Raw genomic sequence first — 11,653 nt, 5'->3', positions numbered from 1 at the left:
GTCTGCTGGCCGGCGCGCGGAGGGGCGGTGGGGCGGCGGGGCCGCGGTGCGGGAGGAGGCGGCGTCTGGGCATCGTGACGTCATTTGACCATGCGAGCAAAGTTGTGGCGTTAACAATAGGACTTTACTTTAAAATAAAATCAGTAATTAATCTCGCTTGGCAAACTGTTCTCTTCGAACACCTCCAAACACGGGAACCATTTTTATTTGTTCGGTCTTTGTTATATTTATAACCTGCACGAAGCAGTACCGACTTTCCTCGCTTGGATGGCATGATTTCATGTGCAGTTTTATTACTAAATGGACCTGCTTGCGATGAACTTCCTGGAAGTAATTGTTACAGTTAGGTCTGTCTCTTTGACCAATGAAATAAACGAAATTTGTTTTAAATTTTAGTGCTAATTCGATATTTAATGTAACGGTAACACAACGAAAACGTAACACTGTGTTTATATTACGGCAAAGTAGACTTGGTAATATAGTAAAGTTAATTTATTATAGGCTTACCCCCACAATACATAAAAATCAGTAAAAACTGCCACATTTTAATATTTTTGCGATGTAAGTAATGCACTGTACATATCTGCTTCGAATTAGGAGTAACACTAAAACGACGTCACTAAAACAATGACGTTTTAACCCTTTAAAACGGTTTTTGCAACAAAAACTTTAAGGACATAGCTATGACAGGTAAAATTTGCGCACGGGATGAGAGAGATAGCAAACTTGGGTATCATGCGTCATAGGTCACATCCCCTTTTGCCTCATTCCGCACTTCCAACATAGGCTTTATTGTATCTTTATCCCGAAATCAAAGCATCTTCTTTAATGGCGACTGTCTAGTCGGTACCTTCCTATGCTAATCAGCCAGGGAGACAATATTTAACTATATTTTTTAGTTTCAATTCGTTTGCATCTGACCGTACTTTACATGGGCTCGCGAGTTGACGATATAAAAAAACAGAAGATGCCAACTCGCGTGGCGCGCGACTCTAAGGCGCGCGACTTGACGAACGACTCTAATCGAGTTTAAAACTCCCCCGTGACTAATTAGGTAAAATAAGGGTCCCGTCAGGGGACTTCCTGTACCTCTATTATAGCAAGGTATGATCACGTAAGGGTCAAGGTGAAGGTGAAGCTAAAACTTTTGGCACCGCCGTCGCCATCGTCGCTACAAACACGTGTTACGCCAAAACTTTTACTTCATTGGCAGAACCAGTGACTTTGGCAGATTTACGACCTTTTTTTCAAGCCTGCCCGAAAAGGGGTTATTTTTCCAATTATTCTTGCATGTGACCGAAATAATGTTAACTTTTGTAGAATGCTATTAACATTAAGTTTGTGGGATGAAAATTAAAGCCGCCGATGCACTTAAACAATCTTTATTTTATTTATAAAACCCATGAAAAACAATCTTTCGTCCTAAGCGCCATATTTTCAAGAGACCATAAAAAAGTTAACATCATAGACAAGTAATAATTCTATAATTCGTTCTGAAATATCATTGAAATATTATAAATCCTACAGCTCGGCCATCCTGCAGATAGTCTGCCCTCAGACTATGAAAAACATATAAAACAACAATCGACATAAATCTTTACTGAATCTACATTTAAAAAACATTTTGAACTATAACATAAAAATATTAAATCTGCAACTTTCAGAAAATTACACTTAATTATTAACACAATATAAACTTCAGAACCAAAATTCTTAACACAACCATGAAATATTTAGGTAAACATTTCATCAATATACAATAAGCATCAATAAACAATAAACATCATCCTGTACATTTAACATACAAAATAAACATAAAATTAACCCTGCCTACTCAATTAAAAACACACTCATTCTTTGTCACTCATTCATCATCACACAATTAAAACCTTATAAAAATCACCTACACCTTCCTCAGTGTCCCATCTAGGCAATGGCTTCATGTACTCAGCGTAGTACATGGTAATCTTTCTTCCTTTCTTCTTTTATAATCCTCTCAGAGAAATTACCATCCTTGTATAGCCTCTTCACGATTTCTTTCTCCATAGTTTTCTCCTTATTTATTTTGTAACATATTTCATTCTCCATCAAACCATCTTGGTACTGTGTATCTTTTTCTACACATCTTCTTTTAAACGCCCTCTTATTATCGATATATCTCCTTTTTGTGCCATCCTTCTTCTTAGCAAATTCACCTGGACAACTCTCTTTTCCAACCACCTTTTCAACTGTTTGTTTACGAATATTTTCCTCCTTAATACATATGCGCTCGATTGGCGCCTCTTTGCAAAGTTCCTCCTTTTTATTTTCTAAAACTTGTTTATTTACAACATTTACAACTTCCGGTTTACGTTTCATAGATGTGTCGTTCATCTTTGTTTCTATGGCTATCGTTTCGTTCTCCTTCGTGTTTATGGCTGTCACTTTCTTTTCCTTCGAATAATCATTACTCCGTTTGTTGGCCTCGTCCATCCTGACTTCAAACCAGTGCTGTTTTACCGACACCGCCGACTTGTCTCCGCATCCGTTTCTCTGTTGCTGTTCAGGTTCCTGCTTTACCGACATGTCGTCGTCTATCGGTCGTTCGCCTTCTGTGCAGCTGTAACACCATCTAGCCTGGCTTTCTCTTCTCGTTCGTGCACTCATCTCCATCTTTATTTTCATATATTCGTAAATTTTCAGCTTTTCCTTCAGGTCCGGATATGTCGTGACACCATATAGCATGACCTTGTGTATCACGCAGTCTTCGATACCATCGACTATATATTGTATTGCTACATAGTCCTCGAATCCACCGCGCTTCCCCAGCTCCTTCATCACCAGCATGTACTCATAACAGCTCTCATCACGCTTCTTCTTACGGTTTGTCATGAGCTCGTGGATCACCTTCGGGTTGGCATCGTAGGGAAACTCCTCCAGCAGAGCCTGCTGCAGCTCATCAAAGCTCTTAAATATATTTTCACTGCGGAGCCACAGACCTGCCACATCAGTGAGAGCACGTCTCGCCATCAGCAACTTTTGTGAAGGTGACCAGCCGAACGCCTCCGCATTGTCGTTGATCTCCTCCACCCACCTTGCCGCCGGGTACGTCGGGTCTGCTCCTGAGAACGGTGGGATTGTCGCCTCAATGCTGACCAACGAGGGTTGGGCCGCCGTCATCATCATGTCGTCTTAGTAATTTTTCACCCCTTTTTTCACCTTCACCGTATTTACATAATTATCACCTTATTTATTTATATTTGTTCACCTTAATTTATTTCACCTTTATTAATTTTGAATTTTCACCATAATTTCGCCTTAGTGCGCGCCGCCATCTTTGCCGTGTGAAAAATCCTTCACCAACACGGACCCGTATTTACAACTATTTACACCATCTTCTGCACCTTTGGCTTATTCTCATCCCGGACGAGCCCCCAAAAGTTGTGGGATGAAAATTAAAGCCGCCGATGCACTTAAACAATCTTTATTTTATTTATAAAACCCATGAAAAACAATATTTCGTCCTAAGCGCCATATTTTCAAGAGACCATAAAAAAGTTAACATCATAGACAAGTAATAATTCTATAATTCGTTCTGAAATATCATTGAAATATTATAAATCCTACATTAGTGCATTTTTATGTGCCAAAATAAATTATGACACTAACATTGAATTATCAGCGTTTGAAGAAAATGAATTAAGGTCAACGTACTTTTCAGTTATTTGCTTCTCTAACACGGAAAATAATGATAATGTAGGTACATTATTAATTTACAGTAGAAAATCCTTGTACAAATTTTGCACACAAGTAAAGCTGCTTAAAATACAAGCGGTATTAACGGTAAAAAAGGTCTAAATTGTTAAGAATGACCCCCACTGTCCGAAATGTGTATCTTCAAGGTATGTAATGTAAGCATCCACCTATCGGTTCGGTATAGTATCGGATCGATTTTCATAAATGTATGGAGAAACGGCGTCGGCGATGCCGATGAAGTGGACGCACTTGTGTAAATTTCTATACAAAGTTCTTTTTTATTTTATTTTTTCTGTCTGATGTAATTGTGATTCGTTTATATAATGTAAGTCCGTAATAGGGAATATGCGTAATTTTTTTAAATACTTTTATTGGATAGTTTTACATCACTTTATTATAGTAAAAAAAAATTCAACGCCAAAATAAGTAATTTAAGGTATTTTAAAGAAAGTTAAAAAATTACAACCATCACGACCACTTTGAAATTCCCGTCAGGATGGCGGGCTGTCGTGACGTCATAATCGTTTAATTTCACGGCTCAGAATAATGAGTCCCGTCAGTCGGCATCAGTCGGCATAGATTTTTTACCTAATCAAGTAATCACAGAGTACTTTTGTATTTTCAACAAACCAATGTTGTCATGGTAACAAACGAAAAAGGAAGTGTATAAAGTGTGATCAGTGGCTGTTTTGTAATGGTAATAAAGTGTGACCAGCTAGTGGCTGTTTTGTAATGGGAGCTCGTAAATAGCTGCTAGTAGCTCTTTTGAAATGGGAGCGCGCAAACCAAAGGACCTTTGTACACAATATAACGCTATTATGGCAATATGAATATAAAGTAATATTTGTATTGTATGTAAGTACTTACTGTAACTTTGGTTCTCAGTAAGAGAGACTAGGGTTAGTGGGTCATTCTATTCTATTATCTGTGGGGGTGTAAGAACCTGCACCTGGCTCTCTTGAATGGAACCATTGTGCATATCTCAAAGGTCTAAACCCCCTTATCTAAACTATCGAATAAGAGTATAAAAATATATGCATATTCCCTAATATTTGGGCACACGGCTCTCGACTTTTCAATAGTCTTTGCTGTCCTTTTCCGCAGCTGGCCACAGTTTACTCGTTCATACTGCGTAATAAATTTAATGTGTCCAGTTCTTCTGATTACGAGAATTCTTCCATAACTTAATTTAGAAAAAAATAACAACTTTTGAAATATACTAACGACTGCCATTATAACCTAAAAGTAGAAAGAGCAACTTGTGTCATGTTCATGTCATAATACTTACAATACAAATTTAATTTTATTGTGTTGCAATATGGAGCATATTTGAGTGGCTCGTTGACTAGCGAATGGCTGTTTACGCCTCATTACAATAGAACAACTAGTGGCAGCCCATACACTACCAACAAAAAATATAAAAAGTCCTAAACTTTGCAAACAAACAAGCATATCAAACAAGAAGTGGAGAGGTTATAGGAGGCTAGGATCTACTCGTATTGGAAGAATTTTTATGTGATCCATCGTATCTGATCACAACGAGCATCACAAATACTCGGTGACATTAACATTTCTTTGTTTACACTTGACATTTATTTAACTATACGCAAACGCAAAGAAGTTATTATTCTGAGATTGATATATAAAGAATTATGACGTCACATCCGCCCTAAGAAAATGGGTGACGTTTCTCGGAAGTTAGAATTTACCGAAGTTTTTTTGTACTTTCCAACTTCATTTACTTGCTCAAAAATAAATTATAATCAAAAATAATGATGGAGTCGTAGTTATGAAACAACAAAGTTTATTATAAATAATATTTGACCTTTATTTGAACCACTTGCATATATTCCCTATTGGCCTATTTATGGCTTATAGAATACCTAAACTATTATTTTGTCTTGTGCTGTGGATTTTGTGAAATAAACAAATAAAATAAAGAATACTGAATGCGATGGGTCCGTTGCGTTTGCGTACGATGCCGAACCGACTGATGCCGGACGCTTACCTTCATGTTACGTTTAACTCAGAACAATGAAAGTCCTTCACCAACCTATCATCAAAAACGCATAAAGTTTACGACATTTAAGTGCAGGCAAATTGCACAAACCCGCGTCAATCTTAGCCATTGTTCTATAGTATACCTACTAGTCAATCTGTAAATAAAATCAGACGGGAATCAAATCCTGAAAGACAGTAGAGTACGTTAAGTCTATCAGTCGGGTATCGTATCCTAATTTAACTTAGGTTCACGGAGCTAGGTCACGTAGGAGTATAGCACCAACCGGTTCGGCAACTTTACTAAAAGCAGGTAACTCCAGGCCATTCCTACAAGTTTTTATGGCTACAATTTAACTCTAAGAATCTGCATGCGAACGCAGAGCTAGACGGCATTAATGAAAATGAGTTTGTGTAATTTGGTTCAGCACATTCTTGCTAGGAATGAGGAGACGTGACATCTTTATATTACGTCTGGATGCTGAAACTTTGTGATCACTTTTTCGGCTGCCTTAGTACTTATTGAAACTAGATAGGACTAAACTAAACCTTACTTACTTAGACAGCGGGTTAACCAATAATATTGTTTTAAAAAAAAATAAGGTTCCGGCAAAGGAAACTCGTTATGCTGGGCAGAAATTTATATTTTGAATACTAACTACATTTTTAGGTTAAGAAAAAGTGTAAGCTGATTGTTATCTGTATTAGGGTATGATGGGACTGACATGCTTTCTATAGAAATCAAAGTCCCTAAATAAAAATAGATTAAAAAAAAAAAAAACTACATTTTTAGCCTTGCGTGTATTCACGGTCCCTCAGCACTTTTTTATCGTCTCTGTGGCAAATACTGCACACCTAGCACGGGATGATAGACGCTAACGATAAGACGTGACAAAAGTTTTGCGTCGCGCTCATTTACATCCCGCGGCCACGAGCGCAGGCGCGACGCGTAACTTTAGTCATGTCTTGTCGTTACCGTCTTGCATCCCGTGCTAAGTATGCTGGGACTAGACTGAGATTTGTTTACGAGGTAGAGCAGTCAGTGGTAAGATGATTACGACATGGTATGTGACTATAGGTACAGTCAGTACGCGCAACGAATGTATAGGTATAAAATACATATTAAAAGGTTTGGGGATATATAATTTTATTAGCAAGGCTAGGCATAACTTATTCAATAATTAAGTAAAATTCCATATGAAAATAATAATAAGAAACATATGGCAAAGCTGTTGGGGTAATGGCATGTGTTACATGCTTGGCTAACCATGAATAAAGTTGCAGCTTTATAATTTGGGGGCAGTTTATGTAATAAAAACTTGCCTAGCATAAGTTGGACTCGCGTATGAAGGGTTATGTGCCATACCAATATCTATCTATAAATACCTACTTATTTATATTTATTGTCACTAAAAATTTCTTTTTTCAGTCATTGAAGTTGTCAAGACTATGAAAGACCAATTGTATTAGGTTTTCAAATATATAATTTTAGAATATTTTCATATTGTTTGCTGTAACTTTTCCTTGATAAGTAAACTTGCAGGTTGTTTACATGGCCGTTACTAATGAATTTAATTACAATATGTATAGTTTCCAGTTGTTGCTCTCAATGTGTAGTAACAAACAGTAAGTACTTCTTTTTTAGGCTAGCACAACAATATTTTAATACAAACAATATAGTGTGTCAGTACAAATGTACAACAAAAAGTGGATGGCTCGCTTGCGCGTCACCTTGTGGGATTACAGTAGTGATCACATAAGTTATGTGGGTTTAACCTCCAAATGGCCACTAACACATGACAGTCAGCTGTCAGCAGTTATCACAAATAGTGGATTCTGAATCCTGTAAGACTGGGTACTACAACTCAGATGTAGTGCAACTTGGGATGCACCACCATACCTAATGATAATATTTATTTATTTATTTAATTCTTTATTGTACAAATATATAATAATACTAGGTAGATGAAATTTAGCTACTATCATAGTAAGTATTTATTTTATGTGTGTGTACAAATAAAGAATATTCTATCTATCTAATATGAGGTCTAATAAAATAATATGAGGTAAAGTTATGTAGGCATAGCAGACAATGTTAAATATTCAAATATAACTGAAAGGCATGAAAATTGCCGCAGTTTTTTTGCTTTATGCACCAAAAACGCACTTGTTAGCTTCGATCCAACGATCTATTGAGCAACTTCTTTGTGTGTCATAAAACCTCCAAAAATGTCGTTAACTTAACATGAACTATCTAATACACCTAAACTTCTGGTCAAAATGGTGTTAATATGTTTATGGAGATGGATCAACGTACAATAGGAGGTTAAAAGTAACATATTTGAGTAAGAATTCGAATCAAAAGCAGTGTTTGTTACTTACCATATAATTGAAGTTGTTATTTTCACAAAATCAACACTACACTTAAACACTTACTAACTTTTTTTCTTTAATTCAATAATCAAGTACCGATAAAAAGTCGGACCTAAGAGATAATCATTTAAAATCCCAAATAATTACACAAAAAAGCGCAAAAAGGGCCACAACAAACAATTTCCATTTCCTGCGCGAAAACGTCAAAGTGACATGACAACATCAAAAGCAGTGTTGCCGCAACGGAGTTCTAAAAGCGCACATATCCAGCGTTGAAAACGTACATTTAGGGTTAAAACCGTACATGAGCATTTTTTTACTGAAATCACTCAATTTAGCTTTTTTAATTAGCTCTTTCGCACCTGCTCGTTAGCAGAAGTGCTATATTGTATTTTAGTCCCAAAAAACGCACCTATTTTAATAAGCGTGTAGCGACACACCTATGTTTAATGAATAATAGATTTATGTTATAATAAAGTAAATCTCTGCAGTTTTATTATATACTCATTATACTTAGGGTCTGTTTCACAATGTCTGGTTAGTGGCTACCTGACGGATAAAATACATGCTGTCACTCTCTGTTATTATTTTGTAGACAGTGACAGCATGTATTTTATACGAAGCGACTAACCAGACATTGTGAAACAGGGGCTTAATAAAATGTATCTTGGTGGAGAAATCGCACAACAAAATCAAAATCGTAATTGTGGAATTAGATACTCAATCTGAAAAAAAATTAAGATGGGCTGACGGCTTGACACAAAAACATATCCTTACGTTACCATTTAGTTACGGCAACTGCACGTCATAAGTTGGTCTAGTTGTATGAAAAAACTATGTATAATACAGAGTCCGCTATAGTTTTCGTTATAAGTACTTACTTGGAGGTATACGGCACATTTTTTCCGAATTATTATAAGTAATAGTATTTAAAAAGTTAAGGGGAGGACCCTCTAATTTTAACTTTGTTTTAAATAATATAATATCTCGGGTTTGATCCACATGGTTTAAAAGCATTTTTTTTGTATACAGGGTTATTGGTAAGTAGACCGGATCCTTTCAGGAGGTGATACAGGAAGGCATTTCCAGTCGATTGAACCCAATAATGCATTATCCTAAACTTAACCATTTTTGAGATATTTAATATTTAAGGTTTTTTTAATTTTTTGCCAAAATTTTATGCTTAAAACCAAAAATTAAAAAAACTAGCTACATTTCAATATTTTTTTTGTGTGTTTTGCATAAGTAACACCTTAATAAACTAATTAAAATAATCAAATGTGCATTATTCGACTTAAATTAGACATAATACCTCAAAATAGTTAAACATTTTGAAAAAATATTCAAAACGCAAAAACAAATAAATTAAATTAAAAAAGATTTTCATATGACATTTTTTTTTGCACTTCAGCTTAAAAACATGGTCAACTAATAAGCTTTCAAACAAGATAATTAAATACCAAATCGATTAAGGTATCACCAAGATATGGCCAAAACAACCAGCACAGACGGACAAAATTTAACAGGAAAACTAACAAAATTAGCCCAATTTAAAGTTAAAAAGTGTGATTGTTTTCAGTCCTGTTAACTTTAGTATGGAAACCCCTGCTCAGTTTTCTCCGCTTTCTCTGGTTGTTTTGGCCATATCTTGGTGATACCTTAATCGATTTGGTATTGAATCATCTTGTTTGAAAGCTTATTAGTTGACCATATTTTTAAGCTGAAGTGCACAAAAAAATGTCATATGAAAATCTTTTTTAATTTAATTTATTTGTTTTGGCGTTTTGAATATTTTTTCAAAATGTTTAACTATTTTGAGGTATTATGTCTAATTTAAGTCGAATAATGCAAATTTGATTATTTTAATTAGTTTATTAAGGTGTTACTAATTCAAAACAACCAAAAAATTTATTGAAATGTGGCTAGTTTTTTTTATTTTCGGTTTTAAGCATAAAATTTAGGCAAAAAATTAAAAAAACCTTAAATATTAAATATCTTAGAAATGGTTAAGTTTAGGATAATGCATTATTGGGTTCAATCCACTGGAAATGCCTTCCTCTATCACCTCCTGAAAGGATCCGGTCTACTTACCAATAACCCTGTATAAAGATACCTTTTAACGATACATTACACAAAATGGAGTGAGTCGTTTTTTTTCGAATCAACTTTTCGCTGTATGGATAAAAAAATAGATTTTTTGATAATTTTAAGAACCAATTTTTTGATCATCAGTATACATCTCTCCACCAATTTTCGTGGCAATCGATGCAGAAACAACAGAAAACGAGCCAGGACAGACGGACAAACATGACGAAACCATAAGGAAACTATTAAAAATAAGTTTAAAAACTATCACCCGTCTACTAAACAATCACGCTCTAAAAAGTATTAAAGAAGAAATACTTAAATACTTCATAGTGATGTTCAGAAGAAAGCCGTGGTCGTATGCGACATACCTACCCTAAAACTTATGATCATTTACGGTAAAATAAAGGTACGTAAAATAGTCCATAAACGAAGATCTTACACATGATATCAGATGTTAAGTTCAAAAGGTACATAGCATGGACCGATTACACATGACACATGGGAGGCTCAAATAGTACGTCAAATGTGTAAAATGTACGCTAACGGCAACACTATACCAGCTTCACAGATCAAAAATAATGTAGTTAAGTAAACACACAGTACCGCATTTTGTGCGGCTTCAGAATATTAACAAAAAGTTGAAGTTAAGAGAAACAATGTTCCTTGAGTTGAAGCCAAATGATAAAGTGATTTATATAGCTAAACTTTATTACAAAAGATTTAATTGGTAAAACACTACGAAATCGTGGCATCATGCACTTCACGGCCAGGTTTAAACTCAGGCATTCAGAAAAATGTACAACCGGATCACTACCTATTGTGGGGTATTACAAATAGATGGCGCTTTTGAGAATAAAATAATCTTAAAATAACCACGTATTTGTAGCGTCTCACCATTATTTCTTTTTCATCTTTTTACACCACTCTGTATACATAGATGCTATGTAATCTAACTGTAGCACCATAGTATAATAATAAAAATAATTATGTTGATCGGTGTACCAACCGTGTTGGGTAGATTGGAAATCTTCGGTAGTCAGTAAGGCTTGTCGTGGGTTCGTGGTATGCTCTCATATATACCTACTCAGCCTGGGTTCCTACAGCCCATGCACTGGGAAGCTAGCAATCGCTAGTAAACTACTTTGAGTACAACCAAGTCTGCGTTGTTGCATGGTACCTACTTACTTAAACTAGGTTGATAGGTAGGTACAATGGGTATTGAGATATTGCTCGTTAAGTAAGTTAGTATACTTATAATTATGTAAACTTTGGCTAGGTACCTACATGTTTTAGATAATAAAACATATAGCAGCAGGCACCTAATTATTTCGTTTTCGGTGCCTACGTAACTACTTATGTATCCGCATATTATCAGTCTATAGATCAGACAGCCCAAACTTCGATAGCCCCAAGAAGACTCCATCAAAAAACTTAGTATCTTAGCAACGAAGACAAGCAG

This window comes from Plutella xylostella, chromosome 5 (assembly GCF_932276165.1).
Source record: "Plutella xylostella chromosome 5, ilPluXylo3.1, whole genome shotgun sequence".
Classification (NCBI taxonomy): Eukaryota; Metazoa; Arthropoda; class Insecta; order Lepidoptera; family Plutellidae; genus Plutella; species Plutella xylostella.
Note: the sequence above shows the minus strand (reverse complement) of the source record.